General features: G+C 48.3%; 1 protein-coding gene and 1 pseudogene across 3 annotated transcripts in view; one reads left to right on the forward strand and one right to left on the reverse strand.

Moving 5' to 3' along the window:
* Window positions 1-22,719, forward strand: part of TSPAN9 (tetraspanin 9) — a 231,747-nt gene that overhangs the window by 1,018 nt on the left and 208,010 nt on the right. The window contains exons 2-3 of one of the 3 annotated variants that reach the window (XM_034935188.3): window positions 626-704; window positions 11,414-12,338. The gene's annotated coding sequence lies outside the window, so the exon portion shown is untranslated. Of the gene's footprint in view, window positions 1-625; window positions 705-11,413; window positions 12,339-19,017; window positions 19,132-22,719 lie in introns of those variants that run through there. The other 2 variants (XM_034935187.3, XM_034935185.3) reach the window with 2 other exon arrangements.
* On the reverse strand, window positions 12,795-15,042 carry LOC100986894 (large ribosomal subunit protein uL13-like; annotated as a pseudogene).

Genomic DNA, 22,719 nt, shown 5'->3' on the forward strand with positions numbered 1-22,719 from the left:
GAGTGTCCTTTAAATCTCATTACCTGATATAAATACATAAGTACAAGAAATTCGGGCTGGGTGCGGTGGCTCACGCCTGTAATCCCAGCACTTTGGGAGGCCAAGGCGGGCGGATCACTAGGTCAGGAGATCGAGACCATCCTGGCTAACACGGTGAAACCCCGTCTCTACTAAAAATACAAAAAATTATCCGGGCGTGGTGGCAGGCGCCTGTAGTCCCAGCTACTCGGGAGGCTGAGGCAGGAGAATGGCGTGAACCCGGGAGGCGGAGCTTGCAGTGAGCCGAGATTGCGCCACTGCACTCCAGCCTGGGCGACAGAGCGAGACTCTGTCTCAAAAGAAAAAAAAAAAAAGTACAAGAAATTCATAGCTTAATTATGAATCAAAACTTGGCTATGGTATGCACAGTGTTTGAAAAGTGGACACTTCAGAACAATTGGCTTTGGCAAAACAACAACAACCAAAAACCAGTTGACATTTTCAGGAGCTCACATATACTTCTTTTAGTATAACCCATATCCAGTACCATTATGGACTCAGGCTTTTCACTACACTTTTGTTTTCTTTTTGATAATCAGATGATCACAGTTTTGCCTTTTTTTCCTTTCTTTTCTTTTCTTTTTAGAGACAATGTCACTGCAGCCTTGAACACCTGGGCTCAAGGGATCCTTCCACTTCGGCTTCCCAAGTAGCTGGGACTACAGGTACGCGCCACCACACCCAGCTAATTTTTTTATTTTTTGTAGATATGGGGTCTCGTTATGTTGTCCAGGCTGGTCTTGAATTCCTGGCCTCCAGTGACTCTCCTGCCTCAGCCTCTCAAAGAGTGGGGATCACAGGCATGAGCCACCGTGCCTGGCTGGCTTTGACTTTTTTTTCTTTCTTTTTTTTTTTTTGAGACGGAGTCTTGCACTGTCGCCCAGGCTGGAGTGCAGTGGCGCCATCTCGGCTCACTGCAAGCTCTGCCTCCCGGGTTCACGCCATTCTCCTGCCTCAGCCTCCCGAGTAGCTGGGACTACAGGCGCCCGCCACCACGCCCGGCTAATTTTTTTGTACTTTTAGTAGAGATGGGGTTTCACCGTGTTATCCAGGATGGTCTCGATCTCCTGACCTCGTGATCCGCCCGCCTCGGCCTCCCAAAAGTGCTGGGATTACAGGTGTGAGCCACCGCACCCGGCCCAGCTTTGCCTTTGTATGCTGCGTCCTTTTTCCTTTTAATACTACCTCAAACATTTTTGTTTTTTAACTTACATACTTCTAGCAAAGTCTGCTCAGGCCGACTCTGATTTTTCTTGCACCAAGGTATGGAATCAGCTATTCCCCAAGGAGCCCTGTTTCTTTGAGTGGCAAATGTTATCAGTTGAATGTTACGTCTGGGCGCTCATGGTGCGAATCACATTATCCGTGTGAGAACTAAAGGCAGGCGTCTACTTCTAGTGCACTCCAGTGGGAGCTGGGAAATGAGTTTGTGCTGATGTGTCCAATCAACTCCAACTCTAAGTCCTTTAAAAAAATACACCCTGTTATAAAAGGTTTTCATTTGTTTCTCCCCTTTTAAACTTCCAGCTTATTCTTCTTTTATAAAAACAACTACATATATATATTTTTTTCTACCTCCTTCCGCCCATATGTGTATTCCAATTAAAACATTAACAAACTTTTTAATGTCATAAATGGATGTATACCTACTTAGATCCCAGACACCCTGGCAAGGGCTTCAAATGTGCCATCTTCACTTTTATACTCCTTGTGTGTCTTATCAACCATCATCCTCTGGTCATTTATTGACAGTCACACAATTTCATTTCACCCAACTCTATTGAATTCATGAGACTTTGATTTCAATTTCAAACCATCGGCGTGGGTTCCTGCTGTCCAGGAGCAATCGTGCCTTCTGACTCTTCCCTGCGTTTGGTACTGGAGATCGGGGATGTCATTTTCTCATTGTTTCTCCCTGTTGTCTTCAGGGCTCCTCTCAGACGGTCTCTGCGACGTGCTCTTCAGAGAGCTTCCGGAGGAAATATAATTAACATGCATGTAACAAAGTTAACCTTTTTCACATTTTTTTTTCTTTTTTTTTTTGAGACAGTCTTGCTCTGTCACCCAGGCTGGAGTGCAATGGCACGATCTCGGCTCACCACAACCTTCGCCTCCCAGGTTCAAGCAATTCTCCTGCCTCAGCCTCCCGAATAGCTGGGATTACAGGCTCCTGCCACCATGGCTGGCTAATTTTTTTGTATTTTTAGTAGAGATGGGGTTTCACCATGTTGGCCAGGCTGGTCTCGAAATCCTGACCTCAGGTGATCCATCTGTCTCGGCCTCCCAAAGTGCTGGGATTACAGACATGAGCCACCACGCTCAGCCACACATGGGTTTTTATAAATAAGCAGATTTCTTTTTCACAGTGCATGCAATGGAGAAAAGCAGATAACTCTATCTCCATCAGCTTGTCCCCAAAGTCCAAGCCCCTCTCCTTGTCACCCAGCACACCCTCATCTCAAGTGCTCAGCCTTTCTTGTCCTGACCCAGCTCCTACCTTCCCCACATCCCACTTCCTCCACCCTGCTGCCCTGACGTAACCAGCAAACGTCCTATATCCTCGCCCCTTCTGAAGAGGACACACCCTAAGAGGCCACCATGATCCCTGGCTCCTGGTGCTCACACCTCTGTGTAATGCCCTCTCCTTGAGTACATGTGCACCTGTCACTTGCTTCTAATGAACAGAATATGCAGCGGGGTTGGATGTCACACTGTGATGGAGTGATATTATGAGACTGTCTTGCTAACAGACTTGTTCTGGAGACTTTTTGCTGGCTCAGTGAAATGAGCAGCACATTGGAAAGGCTCACGTGGCTAAGAACTGAGGGCAGCTTCCAGCAGACAGCCAGTGAGGAATCAGGAAACGAATTCTGCTGCATCCCGAGTGAGCTGGAAGCAGATTCTTCTAGTGGAGCTTCCAGATGGCACTGTGGCCAACACCCTGATTATAGTCTCCTGCGATCCTGAGCAGACAGCCCAGCTAAGCCATGCTGAGACTGACTCACAGACCCTGTGAGATACTAAGTTTGTGTTGTTTTAAGCCTCTGAATCTGTAGTAATTTGTTCTGCAGCCATAGATAAATAAAGTCATACCCCAGCACACACTGTGTCTTCCGTAGCCCTCCTACAGTGGTGGTTGTCATTTTCTCCGTGCCACAGCTTAAAAGCTGGGCAGTAAGGTCATTGTCTTCTTTGCTTTCCATTTCCCTTAGGCTTTTTCTGAGCCTCAACCATACAGCTATGCCACCCTCTTCCCTTCCTGAAAGCCTCTGTCATCCACCGACCTCCAGGTCCCTCCTTCTTCAAAGATCTCTGCATCAGTCTCACCACTTCCTCCTCACCTGTGTGCTGCTGTCATCCTAGGTCAATTCACCCCTGGTTTGGGTGAAATTGTCAACAGTCCAACTGGGCTCTCAGCTTCTTGACTCCCTCTTCCCTAAAGATCACCTCTACTGTCACTAAGCCACCCACTTCCACAGTCACAGTTTGGGCTTTGGCACTATTGGAAGTTGAGACTTTCCACTTCCAAATCACTGATTATTCACTCTCCTCTTCTCTGACTGCTGCTCCTTTCCCCATGGCTGGCCTGTGCGGGTACCCCCACTGCACCTGTTCACCATCATCAGCACCTCTGATCTGTGGCTGTCTCTACTTATCCCCATACCATCAGCTGTCTCTCTCCCTTCCTTCCTCCTTTATCATGCTTAGAGTCCATGTCTCTAACAATGTTGGTCAAGCCCTAATCTTGATCCTTTGTCATTTTTTTATCCTATCTGGCAAAATCCCAACTGTGTATGGACCCAACTACCTATTACTGTGCCTGCTCTCAGGCAGCCTCTGGGAAAGTCACACAACAGGGCATATTGGTTCTACATAAATTCATGATTACTACATCCAGAGGTACCCTCACTACACCTGGGGAACCCCAATAAGTGTCTGATTAACTTACTTTCCCACAGCGATTATTTCAAATCCCTGTCGATCTCCCCAAGCCCCTGGCCCTTCCTTCAAATCTCCACTTGCAGATGACCTTGTCTCTTTCTTTTTTTACTTAGAGACAAGGTCTTGCTCTGTGGCCTAGCCTGGAGTGCAGTGGTGTGATCTCAGCTCACTGCAACCTCTGCCTCCCAGACTCAAGTGTTCCTTACATCTTGGCCTCCCAGATAGCTAGGACCACAGGCAAGCACCACCACACACAGCAAATTTTAAAATTTTGTGTAGAGACAAGCTCTCACTATATTGACCAGGCTGGTCTCAAACTCCTGGGCTCAAGCAATCCTCCCTCTTCAGCCTCCCAAAGTGCTGGGATTATAGGTGTGAACCAATGCACCCGGCTTTGTCTCTTCCTTTCTCTTTCTTTCTTTCACTTTTACAGGGAAATAGAAGCCACCAAATAAAAATTCCCATCTCGAACCTATAAATCCACCTGTATTTGCTCTCATCCTATACTTCTTTTCCCTCTGAAATAGCCTTTGCCATATTATGACTGCAGAGAAATCTGGCATGGCTGACTCCATCTTGCTGCTGGCCTCACAGGCTGGCTGTCTTTGCTCATTCCTGGGCATGGGCCAAGCTAACTTTGTGAGAAATTTAGTTCATAATTTAAATGATAATAGCCCCCAAACTAAATTGCCCTTGTAACGCTAATGAAAGGCCATTGCATTAGGAGGATGAGAGGGGTCTGAATTCTACTAAGGTGTGGGCATAGTGAAACGCTTCCTAGTCATTATTGCAGATGTCACAAGATGTGGAATTTCCCCAATTACTCCTGTAAATAACATCACTATTGTAGAATCTGGCCTTTTGAGATGTCTTTTCTGGTTTTTGCATTTCTGATGATCAGTGGCTCCGCCTGGACTTGCCAACCAGTCCTGTCCCCACCGCTCCCCCCAAGGAACCAACTCAGCACAAGAGAACAGCTTTGACTTCTTATGATTTCATCTCTGACCCAACCAATCAGCACTCCCCAATCCCTGTCCCCCTACCCAGCAAACATTCCTTGAGAAACCCTTGTCTCTCAATTTTCAGGGAGGCTGATTTGAGTAATAAAACTCTGTCCCCCTACCCACCAAACCATCCTTGAGAAACCCTTGTCTCTGAATTTTCAGGGAGGCTGACTGAGTAATAAAACTCTGGTCTCCTGTTAAGACAGCTCTGTATGAATTAAATTCTTTCAAGGCCAGGCATGGTAATCCCAGCACTTTGGGAGGCTGAGGCAGGTGGATCACCTGAGGTCAGGAGTTCAAGACCAGCCTGGCCAACATGGTGAAACCTTGTCTCTACTAAAAGTACAAAAATTAGCCGGGTGTGGTGGCACGTGCCTGTAATTCCAGCTACTTGGGAGGCTGAGGCAGGAGAATCGCTTTAACCCGGGAGGCAGAGGCTGCAGTGAGCCAAGACTGCACCACTGCACTCCAGCCTAGGTGACAGAGCGAGACTCCATCTAAAAAAAAAAAAAAAAAAATTCTCTATTGCAATTCCCCTGTCTTGATAAATTTGTTCTATCTGGGCAGTGGGCAAAATAAACCTGTTGAGTGGTTATACCTCCTGTTGCGATGCAAGTGCTGTCATATTTTCTGCCTTAGCCAAATCCCTACCCTTACACTGTGAATTCTATGAACCCATTTGTGGACCTCCCCAAAAGCTTCTAAGTGTATATTTTTTATCTCCTTTCTTTTTCCTTCTCCTTCTGAAATTCCAATTATCCATACATTAGACATTTTCATATTGTTCCACAGGTCTCTGAGGCTCTGTTGTCTCTTTTTCTTTCCAGTGTTCCATTGATCTCCCTTCAAGTTCATTTGCTCTTTCCACTGAGATGGTGGAATGGTCATTAAGCACATCCAGTTAATTCTTTGTTTTTGTTTTGAGGTGGGGTCTTGCTATGTTGCCCAGGCTGGTCTCAAACTTGTAGGCTCATGTGATCCCCCCACCTCAGCTTCCTGAGTAACTGGGATTACACTGCACTGAACACAGCCAGTGAATTTTTTATTCTACATATTTTTGTTCTAAAATTTCCATTTTGTTCTTTTTAATATTTTGTATTTTTTGGCTGTGGCTTCCTATCTGTTCATTCATTATGTGTGTGTTTTTCTTTATATTCTTCAGCATAATGATAGTAGTTGCCTTAATATCCTTGTCTGATAATTCCAACATCCAAGTTACCTTGAGATTGGCTTCTGTTGTTTGTTTTTCCCTTGAGAATGGGTCATGTTTTCCTGGTTCTTTGTATGCTTAGTAATTTTGGATCATATCCTGAGTATTTTGAAGGTTATGTTGAGGAGACTCTAGATTCTGTTTAATTCCTCAGAAAAAGGCTAATCTTTTTCCTTTAGCAGGCAATTCACTAATCTTTTTTCTTTAGCAGGCAATTTATTGCAAACCAAGTTTGCAATAAAACCAGTTGCAAACTTGGTTTTATCCTCAGTGGGCAGGAGCTCGGGTCTCAGTTTAGTTAGTTAGTTAGTTAGTTAGTTTGTTTGTTTGTTTGTTTTTGAGATGGAGTTTTGCTCTTGTTGCCCAGGCTGGAGTGCAATGGTGAGATCTTGGCTCACTGCAACCTCTGCCTCCTAGGTTCAAGCGATTCTTATGCCTCAGCCTCCTAAGTAGCTGGGATTAGAGGCATGTGCCACCATGCCTGGCTAATTTTGTATTTTTAATAGAGACGGGGTTTCTCCATGTTGGTCAGGCTGGTCTTGAACTTCCAACCTCAGGTGATCCTCCTGCCTTGGCCTCCCAAAGTGCTGGCATTACAGGTGTGAGCCACTGCACCCGGCCTCGGTTTAGTTTTTTTATCTTTAGCTAGGCTGCCTGCAGGTTACCCTGTGCATGTGAGGTTAAGCAGGAATCAGAGACTTAGGCAGAGTTTATATACAGAATTCTGGGTTTCTCTTCTCTGGCTTTCCCCTTTCCAAGACTCACCCCTCACTCTTCAATAACTTTGATTACTCTGGGCTCCACTCTCGGGTTCCTCTCACTGGAAAGCCAGCGGGCTTCTATTGGAATTTTAGCTGTAAACCAAAAATAAAATTCTAAGCCCCCACAACCAACTGAAGGCCCCCTGCCACCTCAGCTGAGGGCATTCCAAAGTAAACTTGAAAAACTAGTTTGGGCAGTGATAAGAATAGGTGTTAGGACATGTCTCATTATACCCTCCTGCCTTTGGGATTCAGGCACAACTGACCAGCATCAACATCAAAACAGAGATCTTAAGACTGACAAAAAGACTCTGTGCAATAAGACACCAAATTCCAATCTGACTCTAGTATAGCATCACATGACATAGCAGTCTCTGAAATAAATTATAGTATTTTCCTCCAAAACGTATTTCTTTGACATATTTAAAAATGGTCCTGCAAAGCTGTCTCTTGTGGAGGAAATCTACCTTCTATAGAGAATTCCCCTTTTTTTCCAGGTCTTTTCCTGACCCAGGAGAGAATTAACTCCAAGTTTGGTGCCTTTTTAGATCTGATAAGAGACATTTCCCATCTATTCTCTCTGATGCAATAAGAAACTTGCCAGCCTGAACAATATGGTGAAACCCCATCTCTACAAAAAACCCCAAAATTAGCAGGGTGTGGTGGCACATGACTGTAGTCCTAGCTACTTGGGAGGCTGAGGTGAGAGGATTGCTTGAGCCCAGGAGGCAGAAGTTGTAGTGAGAGAAGATCATATGACCGCATTCCAGAGTGGGTGACAGAACAAGATTCTGTCTCAGGAAAAAAAAAAAAAAAAAAAAGCCAGGCACAGTGGCTCATGTCTGTAATCCCAGCACTTTGGGAGGCCAAGGCGAGTGGATTGCTTGAGCCTAGGAGTTTGAGACCAGCCTGGGCAACATGGCAATACTCTGTCTCTACAAAAAAAAACCCAAAAATTAGTTGGGTGTGGTGGTGCGTATCTGTAGCCCCAGCTGCCCGGGAGGCTGAGGTGGGAGGATCACCTGAGCCTGGGAGGTTGAGGCTGCAGTGAGCCATGATTGCACCACTGCACTCCAGCCTGAGTGACAGAGTGAGACCCTGTCTGGAAAAAAAAAAAAAAAGAACCTTCATCCTCACAACCCCTTAAGCCAGACACTCCCTTCTATTGATTCCAGTTCTTTAGATAATAACTCAATCAATTGCCAATCAGAAAATCTTTGAATCCTTTGAATCCACCTATGACCTGTAAGCTCCCCTCCCTGTCTTCAAGTTGTCCCACCTTTCCAGACCAAACCAATGTGTACTTCACATGTATTGACTGATGTCTTATTGTTTTTTTTTTTTTTTTTTTTTTTTGAGACAGAGTCTCGCTCTGTTGCCCAGGCTGGAGTACAGTGGTGTGATCTTGGCTCACGGCGATCTCTGCCTCCTGGGTTCAAGTGATTCTCCTGCTTCAGCCTCCTGAGTAGCTGGGACTACAGGTGTGTGCCACCATGCCCAGCTAATTTTTTTGTATTTTTAGTAGAGATGGGGTTTCACCGTGTTAGCCAGGATGGTCTCGATCTCCTGACCTCATGATCCACCCGCCTCGGCCTCCCAAAGTGCTGGGATTACAGGCGTGAGCCACTGTGCCCAGCCGGACTGATGTCTTATTGTTATGGGTAGTTAGGCATGAGTGAGGAAGGAGGGGGCTCCCCCACCCACTAGGAATGTCAGATGATGACTTGGCAATGATCACATTGCCTCTCTAAGAGTGATAAATGGCAGCTGGCACCAGGGAGAGGCCATTTCCTGATGGTCCACACCTGTTGCACTAAAGTGTTAACTGAATGCAGGCGCCAGGGAGAAGCAGCTTCCTGGGCAGGTGCATCAACAGACAAAATGGCAGAGTATGACTTTCCGGGGGCAGTCCACTGGAAAATCAAAGAAAGCCTCGGAGGGGTGAGCGTACAACTTCCTAAACACACTGTGTGTGCTCACTTCCCAAGGGTAAGGGGGACAGCACACGTAAGGGCAGCCCACCCTAAGGGAAGAATCTTGGGATGGGGCCAGCCTATAAAGTCCTAGGATCAAGGTTAAACACTGCACTTGACCTTGGTGCCTGCTTGGGTCTCTTCCAAGTGCACTCTCCTTTCCTTTCTTTCCTGTTCTAAAGCCTTCTAAATAAACTTCCACTCCTGCTCTGAAACTTGCCTCAGTCTCTTTTTCTGCCTTATGCCCCTCAGTCGAATTGTTTCTTCTGAGGAAGCAAGAACTGAGATTGCTGCAGACCCGTACGGATTCGCTGCTGGTAACTGGGATACCTTCCACCGGTAACATTATGCCTCCCTGAAAGGTGTGAAACCAAACTGTAACCCAGCCACCTTGGGCATGTGTTCTTAGGACCTCTTGAGACTGTACCTTGGGTCTTGGTCACTCATATTTGGCTCAGAATAAACCTCTTCAAATATTTTACAGAGTGTGACTCTTTTCGTTGGCATAGCCATCCTATGCTATGACCGTGGCCAACACAAGGAAAATCCACAAAATCGTGGACCCATTTCATGCCAGGTGCTTCCTGAACATATTGATTCCCCTCCAAAACCTACCTGCTTGGGTTTACTCTCCAGAGCCCTTAGGTAGGTAGGTTTTCTGTTTGTTTATATATTTTGTCCAGAATGTATAGATTTTATCTGTGGGGGATTGGTCAGCTAGGCACTGATTTCTCCATATCAGAAATAGGACTCTGCCCATGAGTTTTAAGTGGGCTCAATTCTCCCATAAAACTCCCCAACCCTCCCTTGATTTCCAATCTCCTTCAGCAATCTGCCCTATGTGTCTTCCCATCCACAGCCAATTTTCTTGAAAGAATCATTTTACCATCTTTATTCCTCAGTCCCTACTCCCTTCTCAGCCCCTCCAACACAGGTCTCTGCCTCATCATAACAAACAAATGGCTTTTGCCAAGTTCCCCAGTGACCTTCAACTTAACTAAATCTGATGGACACTTATTAGCTCTAATCTTCCTTGAATTCAGCATCTTTCCCTTTACATCTAGTCCTCTTCCACTGTTTCTTATCTCAGTCATTTACTCCACCAACCATCCTCTTAGACTGGCCAGAATATAATGAGTCCTTTTTTTTAAAAAACACGGTTTTGCTCTGTTGCAAAGGCTGGAGTGCAGTGGCATGATCACAGCTCACTACAGCCTTGAACTCCTAGGCTCCAGTGATCCTCCCATCTCCATCTCCCAAGTAGCTGGGACCACAGGTACACACCACCATGAATGGCTAATTTTTGTATTTTTTGTAGAGATGGGGGTTTTGTTATGTTGCCTAAGCTGGTCTCAAACTTCTGGCCTCAAACTTCTGGCCTCAAGCCATCCTCCCATTTCGGGTTCCCAAAGTGCTAGGATTACAGATATGAACCATTGCACCTGGCCAATGTGTCTTTGTTTACACCTTCCTTTCTCTTATTCCTTATGTTCATTGCTGATGTAAATTTCACGTTTTTTTTTTTGTTTTGTTTTGTTTTTTTTTTTTTTTTGAGACAGAGTCTCGCTCTGTCGCCCAAGCTGGAGTGCAGTGGCACAATCTTGGCTCACTGCAAGCTCTGCCTCCCAGGTTCACGCCATTCTCCTGCCTCAGCCTCCCGAGTAGCTGGGACTACAGGCACCCGCCACCACGCCTGGCTAATTTTTTGTATTTTTAGTAGAGATGGGGTTTCACCACTTTAGCCAGGATGGTCTCTATCTCCTGACTTTGTGATACGCCCACCTCGGCCTCCCAAAGTGCTGGGATTACAGGCGTGAGCCACCGCGCCTGGCCCTCAAAGTGCAAATCTAATCACGTCACTCTCTTATTTAAAACACTTCACTGATGACTTACTTATATACATGCCAACATTTTTTACCTGGCCTGCCATAGGCTGAGGCTTATCTAATTCTTTGTCTTTAGCTCACACTGTGATCCCCACAACTTCTGCTGCAGACATATTAACATTTTCTGTGCGCTGGGAAGTTTGTGTTTGGGTTCAATGCTTTTAATAGGTCAGACCTTTTATAGGTGGTTTTGGTCTGTAGGGCAGAATTTAAAGTGATTTTAAACCATGGAATTGCCCTTGATAAACACATAGGAATATTGTAAGTTCAGTAAGAAAGCTGATACAAATATAGCTGATATGGCTATTACTATTACATTTATTGATTCCAACCAACCATGCAAATTCCTCAGTTGTTACCCACCTGTTCAGATAGATGGTGTACATGTCCACGTGTGAGCACGTGTGTGCATGCACACGCACACACAGAAGCACTTGCAGATAGTTCCCATGTGTTTCTGAATACTGTACATCAGGTTGTCAAATGCCAACAGCTTTAGCTATACCTGAAGACCTTTTGCAGGGGCATTCTGCTTTTCTTGGCCTCTGTATTTACTGTCTGATTTTACAATGTTGTCTGTGCATTTCTGTCTTTACAGAGTACATGCTGACCATCAGCAATCCCAGACATAGAATCTGCTCTTCTTCAGACCACGACCTTGTAAAACCTAGGTGGCTCCAGACACCCTCCTACTCCAGAAGTGCATGCTTTCTGTAGGCAGTGACCCATCTCAGGTCACACACACACACACACACACACACACACACACACACACACAGAATTACCGGCACTCATTACGCTCAATGCTTCTGATCAATCTTTCTGTTTTTTACTCTTGGGAACTTGGATCCAGCCCACTCTCACCCCCACAAGACATCTGAGGATAGCCAGGAGTCTGAAGGCCCCAATTTGAAAAACACACAGTCTGGTATGGTCCCTGATGCCTGTTTTTGTAAATACAGTTTTATTGGAACACAGTCATGCTCATTTATTTATGTATTTTTTATGACCGCTCTCCTGCTTCAATGGCAGAGCTGAGTAGTTGGGACAGAGACTGTATACCCTACAAAACTGAAAATATTTACTATCCGGCTCTTTACAGACAAAGTTTGCTGGCCTCTTCTAATCTATGTTTTCCAATAGTCTTAGCAACAATCAGTAACAAAGTAGAGTTGCCAGATTTAGCAGTTAAAAACACAGAATATTCAGTTAAATTTGACTTTCAGATAAACAAATACTTTAAAAAAAAAAAAAAAAGAATAAGCATGTCTCAACAATCACACGGCAGCCCTGTATAACAAAGAGTTACACAAGACCCCTGTGGTCCTCTCAATCCTGCCACCTGCCTCACTTTGAGCCTTGGAGGAGAAAGAAGGTGAAGAAAGGAGGGGCCCTTGGGATGATGTGCACCCGCCAGAAGAGGGCATTTGGGATGGAAGCAGAAGAACAGTCTTTGGTCACTCTTCCCTGCCTCACCTTGACGACTGTGGGAGCTCCAGCGTTTGAGGTCCTCTTGGTGCCTGGTAGGTGTCCGTGACAAGTAACCACCCTACAAATTGCACGAGCGAATGTGGTCAAGGAGGTGAAGTAGGGAAGGAACTGTTTCCTCACTCTGGCATGTGCTTCTTTAAAACAGCAGCTCCAGTGGGCATTTAACTGATGGTTTATAAGTTTTCCCCTTGTCTAGTTTCTTGCCCTGTTTTTTTAAAAAATTATTATTTTTTCTCTTTTTCTTAAAAAAAAAAAAAAGCTACAAAAAGTGGAAACAAGGGCTCACTATGTTGCCCAGGCTGGTCTCAAACTCCTGAGCTCAAGTGATCTCCCGCCTGGGCCTCCCAAAATGCTGGGATTACAGGTGTGAGCCACTGTGCCCAGGCAATGCCCTGATTTTTATTTTTTCTTTAAAAGTAATTTATTTGATTCTGATTACAAAATACAGCTAAGGAGCACGGGCAATGCCTGCAGCCCCTTGGTGGCACATCTTCCCAGTCTATGCTTCTATAAATACCCTTTGTACAACAGCAAGCTCATGCTGTCCCAAAGCGCTTGCGCATTCTAACAGCTGCAGAGTTGTATGACCAGGTGGAAAGTTAAACAGACGCTCCACTCACAAGGTAGGGCCCCTCTAATTAGTCTTCCGGCTCCCTTTTGCTAATAGTAACTGGTTGCTCTTCCTATTGGTCATAGATAAATTAGACCTGCATAATTCTCCAAGTGCTTTCAAGTAACCTCAGAAGGCAGTGACTAAGACCCTTTCCTTGCTCCCAGCTTCCTATGTCCCAGGCTGCCTGCGGCACCCGGACTGCTGCTGCCCCCGGGTCCCGCACATTCCAGGGTGATGATGGAGGAAGGGCAGGCCACGCCAAGCATGAGGAATGAACAGTCTTTATTGGGCTCAGACCAGGGTCTGTGGGTCTTGAGGACCTCTGTGTATTTGTCAGTTTTCTTCTCCACGTTCTTTTCGGCCTGTTTCCGTAGCCTCATGAGCTGTTTCTTCTTCCGGTAGTGGATCTTGGCCTTCTCCTTCCTCTTCTCCTCCAGGGTGGCTGTCACTGCCTGGTACTTCCAGCCAACCTCGTGAGCCAGGCGCCCCAGATAGGCAAACTTTCTTGTAGGCTTCAGACGCACGATCTTGAGGGCAGCAGGAACCACCATCCGGTTTTTCTCGTCGTAGGGCGGTGGGATGCCGTCAAACACCTTGAGGCGGTCCAGGGCGGCCTGGCCTCGCTTGGTCCTGTGGGGCAGCATGCCTCGCACCGCCCGCCGGAAGATGCGCTGGGGGCCCGGAAGTGGTAGGGGCCTCAGGAAGATTGGTGTTCATCCGCTTGTGGAGGAAGGCCAGGTGCTTTAACATGCAACATGTTTCTGTAGAAATTGCCAGAAATGTTGATGCCCTCGCAGCGTACGACCACCACCTTCTGGCCCAGCAGTACCTGCTTTGCCACGATGGCCGCCAGGCGGCCCAGGAGACGGCCTCGACCATCGAGCACCAGGACCTGCACCTCCGCCATCTTCCCTGGTCGCCTGGGAAAGCATTTATTTTTTCTTTATTTTTTTTTTTTTTGTGAGACGGAGTCTTGCTCTGTTGCCCAGGCTGGAGTGCAGTGGTGCGATCTCTGCTCACTGCAACCTCCGCCTCCCAGGTTCAAGTAAGTCTCCTGCCTCAGCCTCCGAGTAGCTGGGATTACAGGCGTTCGCCACTACGCCTGGCTAACTTTTTTTTGTATTTTTAGCAGAGACACGGTTTCACCATGTTGGTCAGGCTAGTCTCAAACTCCTGACCTCAGGTGATCTGCCCACCTCGGCCTCCTAAAGTGCTGAGATTACAGGTGTGAGCCATCGTGCCCAGGCGACTTTTTTTTTTTTTTTTTTTTTTTGACAGAGTCTCGCTCTGTCGCCCAGGCTGGAGTGCAGTGGCATGATCTTGGCTCACTGCAACCCCCCCCTCCCGGGTTCAAGCGATTCTCCTGCCTCAGCCTCCCAAGTAGCTGGGATTACAGGCGCCCGCCACCACGCCCAGCTAATTTTTGTATTTTTAGTAGAGACGGGGTTTCACCACGTTGGCCAGGCTAATCTGGAACTCCTGACCTCAGGTGAGCCACCCGCCTCGGCCTTCCAAAGTGCTGGGATTACAGGCGTGAGCCACCACGCCAGGCCCAGGCGATTTTTATAGATGTGGAAACTACTATTCTGTACTGGTAGACATGAGAGTGGAACTCTTTTTTTTTAGACGAAGTCTCGTCCTGTTGCCCAGGCTGGAGTGCAGTGGCACGATCTTGGCTCACTGCAACCTCCGCCTCCCAGGTTCAAGTGATTCTCCTGTCTCAGCCTCCCGAGTAGCTGGGATTACAGGCCCAGCTAATTTTTGTATTTTTAGTGGAGACGGGGTTTCACCATGTTGGCCAGGCTGGTTTCAAACTCCTAACCTCAGGGGATTCACCCACCTCAGCCTCCCGAAGTGCTGGGATTATAGGCGTAAGCCACTGCGCCTGGCCGAGAGTGGAACTCTTCATACATTCTACCTCTCACTCTACCCTCAGGTCATCTCCATGTCAGAGGGGTGGTGGAAGTCTCTTCAGGTGGAAGATTCCTCCGAAGTACCTTTGTGCATTACAGTCTGGATGGAGCAGTAGTTAACTGTGCAGGCCCTGCAGCCAGACAACCTGGGGTTATATCCTAGCTTAGTCATTTGCTGGTGAAATGACCTTGGAGAAATTACTTAACCTGTCTCAGCCTCAGTTTCCTCATCTGTAAAAATGTTGGGATGGTGATGCTACTACCTACCTCATGGTGTTGTTGTGAGGATCAGTGGGTTAGAACATGTAAAGTACTTAGAACTGTGCCTGGCACATAAACACTTAGTACATGTTAGCTGTCAGCTGCTTTGCAAGTCACTTGAAACCTATGGCCGAATGTGAAGTGTTGGCGGAACCCCGCTCCGGCAGCGTGCACTTTCGCCACTAGGTGTCGCAATTCAGCAGGCACAGTCCTGAAGCTTGACTTGGGGTGGTTGGCTGGGACTTTAATTTTAGCCTATTGTCATTTTTGATTTGATTTGGTGATTTTAAGGGGATAAACTGACATGCTATCTTTTGAAGTCCCTGGGGATCCAGAAATTCCAGCAGAGTTGCTGACATCCAGGCCTGGAAGGAGCTGTTTGGAGTCCTGCCTTTGTTCACAGTTAAAAGGGCATATAATTTATCATCCACACCAGGATATTTCGAGAGTGAAAGGGGACTTAGGAACTATGCCAGGACAAGAGGAGTAAGTAGGATGTGCCCCCGAAACCTGGATACAGTCACCCTACCTATATCTAACCTCAGCATTTTTCAGAATCTCCTCCAGAAGGGAAATGCAATGACATTTCCTCAGAAGCCTGGTATGATAAGCAGTGACTTCATGCGTTTGTAAGTCCCTTCCCCAAGAGGGTGGTGCCTCATTGTCAGGTTTACTTGCGTTTAGTCCTCAGTGGACACTATCAGTGTGTCTGCTTCACAGACCACTAGTCACCTTTGTGTCCTTTATGCTGAATAATCCCATCTCCTCTACAGCTTTTCTTCAGAGCTTCCTTCCAGCTGTCAGCCCCTCAGAGGCACTGAGGCATTCATCTCTGAATGTGGTGAAGGAGAGTGAGCAGTGAAGCCATTTTCTGGGCTATTGCTGAGGGATTTCTTCTAAGATTTCATCTATCTCTAAGACTTCACAATTCCATTATTTCAGATTTGCTCTAATTAATTAATTAATTTGAGACAGAGTCTCACTCTGTCACCCAGGCTGGAGAGCAGTGGTATAATCATGGTTCACTGCAGCCTTGACCTCCCGGGCTCAAGCAATCCTCTCACCTCAGCCTCCCGTACAGGCATGTGCCACCACGCCCATGCACACCTGGCTAATTTTTGTATTTTTAGTAGAGATGGGGTTTTGCCATGTTGGCCAGGCTGGTCTTGAACTCCTGGGCTCGAGTGATCCACCTGCCTTGGCCTCCCAAAGTGCTGGGATGACAGGTGTGAGCCACTGTACTCCGCCTATCTTTTTTTAAAGGGCAGGAGGAGTTTGGGAGGCCAAGGTGGGAGGATTGCTTGAGGCCAGGAGTTCAAAACTAGCTTGAGCAACATAGTGAGGCCTCTGTCTCTACAAAACAAAACAAAAACGAAAACAAAAACAAAAACAAAACAAACAAAAACCCCAATTAGCTGGGTATAGTGGCATGCACGTGTGGTCCCAGCTACTTAGGAGTCTGAGGTAGGAGGATCCTTGAGTCCAGGAGTTGGAGGCTGCAGTGAGCCATGATGGCACCACTGCCCTCCAGCCTGGGTGGCAGAACAAGTCCCTGTCTCAAAAACAACAAAACAAAACAAAAACCAAAAAGGGCAGGAGGAAGCTAGCATTTGTAGAGCAGTCACCACACATCACATGTTGTGCTTTTGCTCCATCATCTTGGTCAGCCCATCAACCCTGTGGAATTGGCTTTTTTTTTTTTTTTTTTTTTTTGAGACAGTCTCGCTCTGTCAACCAGGCTGGAGTGCAGTGGCACGATCTTGGCTCACTACAACCTCTGTCTCCGAGGCTCAAGCAATTCTCCTGCCTCAGCCCTCTGAGTAGCTGGGATTACAGGCATGTGCCACCACACCTGGCTAATTTTTGTATTTTTAGTAGAGACGGGGTTTCACCATGTTGGCCAGGCTGGTCTCAAACTCCTGATCTCAGGTGATCTGCCCGCCTTGGCCTCCCTAAGTACTGGGATTACAGGTGTGAGCCACCATGCCCATCCCCATAATTGGTATTCCTATGCCCCATTCCACAGGTGAGAAAACAGGCCTGAAGAGGTCCCAGCCCATAAAAGCAGAGCCAGGATTCAGACAGGTGTGTCTGGCTCCCAAGCCCTGCGGCTACTCCCTCACCAGGCTGCGTCCAGTGGTCTGCCAGTGAGTTGGCTTGCTGGCAGACAATCCTAGTATATCTCTTTCCCTGTCTGAGACCCAGTTTCCTTTTCTGGGTACATGTACCCAACTCTGCCGCAGTGACTGGAGAGATTGGGGCTGGTGGGGGTTCCTTGGGAAGACTTTGTTAGGGGCATTGAACAGGGCTTTGGATGAAGCAAAATGTGGAAGGAGAATATTTTCCTTGTGGGGAAAGGGAGATCAGAAGGAAATGGGTTACGGGTTTAGTCTAATAGACAAAAACAAGATTGCATGTGTGTGACGGAAAGGGGCCCAGAAGATGAGTGGAAACTTCCAGTCTAATTAGCAGAAAGCAAAAGTGACCCTAGTGATTATAGCCAGGTTTTAAAAACTTGTCCCCAGTCAAGCTTAGTGCAGTGGTAGGGCACGTGGGAAGCACAGCATACAGTTTCTTTAAAATTTTGAAAATTTTCACTTTTAAAGACAGGGTCTCCCTCTGCTGCCCAGGCTGGAGTACAGTGGCATGATCCTAGTTTACTGCAGCCTCCAACGCCTGAGCCTCAGCCTCCGGAGCAGCTGGGGCTACAGGGGTGTGCCACCACACCCGGTTAATTAAAACATTTTTTTTTTGAGATGGGGTTTCCCTATGTTGCCCAGGCCGTTCTTGAATTCCTGAGTTCCTGAGCTCAAGCAATCCTTCCACCTGGGCCCCCCAAAGTCCTGGGATTACACGCGTGAGCCACCGCACCTGGCCTAGAAGACATTTTTGATGACAGTAATGATGAGAAGAGATGGCGTTTTAGTGCTCTTTGGAAACAAGTTTAGGCCTTCTAGCTTTAAGAATCCGGGCCTATAATCCCAGCACTTTGGGAGGCAGAGGCAGGAGGATGGCTTGAGCCCGGGAGTTTGAGACCAGCTTGGGCCCAGGGAGACCACCGTCTGTACAAAAAAAATCAAAAACTTAGCCGGACGTGGTGGTGCGCGCCTACAGTCCCAACTACTCTGGAGGCTGAGGCGGGATCACTTGAGCCCGGGAAGTCGAGGCTGCGGTGAGCCGTGATCGCACCACTGCACTCCTGCCTGGGCAACAGAGTGAGTCCTTGTCTCAAGAAAAAACAAAACAAAACAGAAAAACAAAAAACAAAAAACACATAAAATCCAGGCCTGAAAAAGCGCCCGGGCCAGACATGCCTAGCTGGAGTTTCTCCTGCCTTAGCGCACCCCTCAGGCACACAGTGCCCTGTAGTCGCCCTTGGAGGCCGCCAGCTCCCGGGGAGGCATGGCCCTTTCTGCAGGAGGTGTCTCAGGCAGGCTCCAACACACACCCGCGCTGTCAGCATCTCACACAGTCCGCCCGAAACACCAGGGAAGGGGTTCGTAGGTGTGGGGGTGGGGGGGCGAGGCCAGGCAGCCTGGAGCGAGGGGGAGAGCCGAGGCCTGGGCCAGGACGGCCCTTGGGTGCCGTGTGGGCGCAGAGCCCAGGAGAGCGCACTGCCAGGCCCGGACCTCCCCGCCCCTACCCCGGGAAGAGGCCCGTTCGCCGCAGGGGGAAGGCGTGATCATAGCACCTCGGAGGAGCGGCCGGTCCCGGCATGCGGGCGGCGGGGCGGGGAGGGAGGCTTCCGGAACCCCGAGAGAGCACCCGTGCCTCGCGGGCCCCGTGCCCCGTCCCCGGGCTCCGCTTCCTTTAACGCAGGGGACCCAGCCCGGGGCAGTGCCGGGCGCTGGCGCCGGCGCCCCCCTCAGCCCTGCGCTCCTTCTCTGCCCCGCCCCTCCCCGCTCCGCCCCCCGGGCCGCCCAGCCCCGCAGGCTCGCCATTCCCGGGCAGGCCCCGCCCCCTGTTTCCGCTGGCGGCGGCGGCGGCGGCGGTGCCGGAGCGCGAGCAGAGCGGAGACCCCCAAGTCCTGCGGGCGCGGTGAGTGCGGCCCGGGCGGCGGGCGGCGAGGCGGGTCTCGAGAGCGTGCGGAGTCGCGCGGCCTTGAGCCGGCGCCGGGAGGGCTGGGCACCCCCAGGCCGAGACCCGAGAAGGGGGAGCGGCCGGGGGCGCCCACGGGAGGCAGTGTGGGCAGGGCGGCGGTGGGACGAGAGGACGAGGAACAGAGTAGGCGCCGTGCGGGAAGCGGGCCGGGAAGGGGAGGATGGGTGCGGGGCCCGGGCACCGAGCGAAGTGGGGTCCTCCAGGGGATGGCTCCGAGGAAGACCGTTTCAGAAAGGGAGTACCCCGGGGCCGGCAAGGGTTTCCGACTGTGTGACCCAGTGCACCGCTTGGGACAGTCCATACAAGGACCCCAGAGAGGGCCAGGGGGCCTTCGGGCAGGGCTGGGATATGGCCTGCAGCCCCCCGGCACCCGCGACCGCTCCCTGGGCCACTGCTGGAAGATCAGCACTCCGAGTGACAGGACTCTGGCACACCCCGAAGTTGGAGATCTAGCCCATCTGTGCACTCAAGTTTGGGACTTCAAAAAACTTTCTTGTGGTTTTTAAAAAAAGATCCAAACAAGAAACCGGCTTGTGGTTGTAAGAGCAATATTTGTACTCGTACCTCTTGGAACTGGAGTCTTGGATCTCCTCCCTCTTTGAAAAATATACGAGTCACTTCTTCATCTTCCCCCAAATGCCTGTATTGTCTGGGGAAGCTTGGGCTAGTATGGGATCCCTTGAGCCACCTTTTTCTCGCATCACCAAAACGGGGGGTAAGAAGGCAGGGGCTTACCTGCCTTACCTGGTAACTCTTAGTTCAGAGACCCAGTCTCATTATGTGCGCGTGCCCTTCTGACCTGCAGCTGTCCTTTTCCCTGGGGTGACTCAGGTATTTCCTCCTCCAGGAAGCTTTCCTGGACTAGTGGAGAAAACTGGAGACTCATGCGAGGATCCCTATATATACCTGCCAGCTCCCTTCTCTTTACTGAAAATAGCCACAGAGAATGTTGAATATATGCTTTGCTCTAGAGATACGCAGCCAGCTTGCCATCATAAGTAATGGGGAGGGGAGGAGAGGGATTATGGATAATTTCAAACAATAGCCTGGACAAATCATTTATATTTAGCTAAGGAATGCAGCCAGAGAGGCAGACAATTACACCGGCTTCCTACCCTCGGCTTGGTCCTGGCATGGCTGATGCAGCTGGGCTGTGGGTTGGAGGGAGAGGATTGGGGTAGATAAAACTTGAAGTGTTAATTCAGTTCTACTCTCACTCACTGAAGACCCCCTGTGTGCAAGTCCCTGAACAGGTGAGAGTAGGATTTTTTTTTTTTTGGTCTGGTTTAATCAGATTTTAATATTCTGGCAGGGCTTTTTAAACCTATGAACAGATATTTAATATTAATAACAATAACTAGTGTTGATAAAGTAATTTATAGTTGGCCAAGTTTTTTCTATGCACGTTACATTAGCTGTATATAATTTTATTTAATTCATTCGTAATCTTGTGAAGTTTGTTACTTTTTTTTTTTTTTGAGACAGAGTCTCACTCTGTTGCCCAGGCTGGAGTGCAGTGGCAGGATCTCAGCTCACTGCAACCCCCGCTTCCCAGGTTCAAGCGATTCTCCTGCCTCAGCCTCCTGAGTAGCTGGGATTACAGGCGCGTGCCGCCACGCCTTCTAATTTTTGTATTTTTAGTAGAGATGAGGTTTTGCCATGTTGACCAGGCTGGTCTTGAACTCCTGACCTCAAGTGATCCACCCGCCTTGGCCTCCCAAAGTGCTGGGGTTATAGGCGTGAGCCACCGCATTGGCTGAAGTTTGTTACTTTTAATTGCCTTCTTATAGGTTAAGAAAATGATACTCAGAGAGAATAAGTATCTTATCTAAGGTCACAAAACTCATTAAGTGAAAGAAGCAAAACTTGAACCCTGGCTTCTGACCTTCCTTCCTTGTGCCATCTATTCTGCCATCTGCCTCTCTGCCCTTCTTCTATTTTATTTATTTATTTATTTTTGAGACAGACTTTTGCTTTTGTTGCCCAGGCTGGAGTGCAATGGCACTATCTCAGCTCACTGCAACCTCTTCCTCCTGGGTTCAAGTGATTCTCCTGCCTCAACCTCCCAAGTAACTGGGATTACAGGTGCCCGCCACCACACCTGGCTCATTTTTGTATTTTTAGTAGAGATGGAGTTTCACCATGTTGGCCAGGCTGGTCTCAAACTCCTGACCTCAGGTGATCCACCTGCCTTGGCCTCCCAAAGTGCTGGGATTACAGGCGTGAGCCACCGTACTTAGCTCCTTCTTCTACTTTTTTTTTTTTTTCAGAGACAGGGTCTTGCTTTGTTGCCTGGGCTGGAGCACAGGGACGCAAGCAGCTCACTGCAGCCTCCAACTCCTGGGCTCAAGTGATCCTCCCACCTTAGCCTCCCGAGTAGCTGGGACTATAGGTACAGGCCCCATGCTCAGATAATTTAAAAAAATTTTTTTTTTTTTTGGTAGAGACAGGGTTGTGCTATGTTGCCCAGGCTGGTCTCTGGTCTTGAACTCCTGGTCTCAAGAAATTCTCCTACCTTGGCCTCCCAAAGTGTTGGGATTATAGGCGTGAGCCACCACGCCCAGCCCCTTTCCTCTATGTTGAGCCTTGTCTTCACCTGGCACCACCTATTTGTGCAACCTTGGGCAATTTACCTCCTCTTTCCAACTCTCTGTTTTGGTGGTATATTGGATTAGAAATATTCTAGAGTCTCTTCCAGCATCAGATAATTAACAGTGTAAGATATTGGCAGCCACTCAATCAATTAGGAAGTGTGCTTTATATAAAAAATTTTAAAATTGTGGTTAAAAAAACACTGAATGTAAAATCTTTTTTTTGTTGTTGTTGTTTTTGAGACGGAGTCTCACTCTGTCGCCCAGGCTGGAGTGCAGTGGCATAATCACAGCTCGCTGCAACCTCCGCCTCCCGGGTTCAAGCAATTCTCTGCCTCAGCCTCCCCAGTAGCTGGGACTACAGGCGCCCGCCACCACCCTTGGCTAAATTTTGTATTTTTTTTAGTAGAGACGGGGTTTCACCATGTTGGCCAGGCTGGTCTTGAACTCCCGACCTCATGATCCACCCTCCTCGGCCCCCCAAAGTGCTGGGATTACAAGCATGAGCCACCGCGCCTGGCAAATGTAAAATCTTAAGTGTACATTTTAACCATTTTTAAATGTACCATTCAGTAGCATTAAGTCTATTTACATTGTTGTGCAACAGAGCTCCAGAAATTACCTTGTAAAACTGAAGCTTTAATATTCTTGAAACAACTGTTTCCCCCTCCTCCCAGCCTCTGGCAGCCACTATTCTGTCTGTTTAGTGTGCTTTATTAAGCTCCTGCTGTGTGCTTAGTAAATGCCGACCTTGAGGAATTAATCAGGAGAGTTGTGGAGAAGCAGCCCAGCTTAGGTGGGAAGCCCTTGAACCTGGGGTGGCTGGAGGGAGTGCCCCCTTTTCGCAGGCCTGTAACCCCAGGGCCAGCCAGCACTGTTAAGTGAATGGGTGAGTGGGTTGGGACTTGGGCAGGTGCCTTCACCTCCTTTAGTC

Source organism: Pan paniscus, chromosome 10 (assembly GCF_029289425.2).
Source record: "Pan paniscus chromosome 10, NHGRI_mPanPan1-v2.0_pri, whole genome shotgun sequence".
Taxonomy (NCBI): domain Eukaryota; kingdom Metazoa; phylum Chordata; class Mammalia; order Primates; family Hominidae; genus Pan; species Pan paniscus.